The following is a 1,695-nucleotide window of genomic DNA, read 5'->3' on the forward strand; positions in this document are numbered from 1 at the left end:
AAAGTCACGAGGGTAGCTTTTGTCTTGCTGGGAAGCTGGCTGAGGGCCTGCCAGGGCTGGAGGACCAGCTCTCCTGGGCAGGGTTCAGGGCCTCTCCCAGAAAAAAGAGACTTTTAAGAGAAAAGGCAAGGAGGGGCCAGAGGGCTCCCCAGGTTGGGTCTTCTGGAGGTAGATTTGATGCCCACAATGCATGCAGGGCTAAGACCCCCAACTGAGCCGACAAAGCCCATGGCTTCAGAAGGGCTGCAGCTTGCTCAGGCCATGGGCCAGGATGCATGCTGGACGGTTCTCCAAATAAAAAAGCCCCAAGGGTTTGTCTACACTGCTTACCTGCTGGGGCTGTGAGTGGGGAGACGGCGGCCTGTCTAGGGATCCTGGTGCGGGGCTCAGGAAGAGTCACTCATTGCAAAGGGCCGGCACGTGAACCAGGGCCATCTCTGTCCCCAGCCTGTGAGAGGAGCAGCTAGCCCTGAGAAGGGCAAGGACGAGCGAGGCTGACCGTGTCACAGGAGTCGTCCAAGAGTGACGGGGATTCAGTCATCGGCCACAATGGAGAGGGCCCGGAGCTCACTGAGTTTGGCCTCGTTCTCCCGCTCCCGCTGCTCATCGGAGTGGCCTGGCTGGTCAAGCTGCTGGGTCAGGTCTCCAAAGATCTTGTGCATTTCCGAGTAGTACACAACCTGTGCTCGGATGAGGGACTCAAAGCTGGGCTGGAAGTAGTCGAGGCGGCTGCTGTAGAAGCGCGGCATCTCCTCCAGCAGTTGCCTGTTCTTGGCTTCCAAGTTCTCCCGCACAGGCCGCAGCTCCTCTCGCGCCTGGTGGAGCTTGGCTAGCACTGGCCCCGTCTTCTCCTTTTCCTCATACTTCTCCACCTTGGCCTGCAGCCTCCTGTAGTCCTGCAAGGCCTGTTCCCGCCGCTTCACCGCCATGTTGAGGCTCGGGAAGACGCTGCCGAAATTTTTTAAGGGCTCGATCACAGTCTTCTGGATCTGGTTCACCTTTTCCTGGTTGAAGGCGTCCATCCGCTTCATGGCCGTGTCCAGGGCCGTCACCATGCTCAGAAGGTCCTGGTCTTGCTCGCAGAGGGGGTTGGAGAGTAAGTCCAAGGGTATCTTCACGGCAGATTTTGACATGGCCAGGTCAGCGTCGGTGCTCTTCTTCAGGTCTTTCTGCAGCTTCCGGGTCTGCTCTTCCAGCTGCTGAAGTTTTCCATACTCCCTTTCAAAGTCTCTCTCCACCAGCTCATGGTCCCGAACCTGGGCCTGCCGCCGGGGTCCTCAGCCACAACTCCCATGGTTCTTTTTTAATGAACATAATGAGGGGAAAAGAAAGATAATAGAAATTAATGGTACCTATAGGGTTGAAAAATGTAATAGAGATGCAAAATACACCAAATTAAATAAACTGCAAAATAGACATTGCAGAAGAAAGAACCTGTGGACTTGAAAACATAAACATAGCAATGGAAATTAGCTAACCTGAAGAAAAAGAATTAAAAAAGACTGAAATTAAAAAAAAAAAAAAGAACAACACCTCAGTGACCGGTGGAATAATATCAAGATATCTCAAATACATTTAATTGGCATGGAAAATGAAGAAAAGCAAGAGAGGAAGGGGCAAAAAGGTTGAAACAAACAACGGCCACCAGTTTTCTAAATTTCACGAAAATTCTAAACATACAGATCTAAGAAGCAC

The 1,695-nt window shown here is 52.1% G+C and overlaps 1 pseudogene across 1 annotated transcript; it reads right to left on the reverse strand.

Annotated features, from left to right (window-relative positions):
- Positions 1–211: 211 nt before the first annotated feature.
- LOC111531164 lies at positions 212–1,294 on the reverse strand (annotated as a pseudogene). Its single transcript, XR_002728157.2, has one exon. The product of XR_002728157.2 is annotated as a bridging integrator 3 pseudogene (transcript).
- Positions 1,295–1,695: the final 401 nt, after the last annotated feature.

This window comes from Piliocolobus tephrosceles, chromosome 15 (genome assembly GCF_002776525.5).
Source record: "Piliocolobus tephrosceles isolate RC106 chromosome 15, ASM277652v3, whole genome shotgun sequence".
Classification (NCBI taxonomy): Eukaryota; Metazoa; Chordata; class Mammalia; order Primates; family Cercopithecidae; genus Piliocolobus; species Piliocolobus tephrosceles.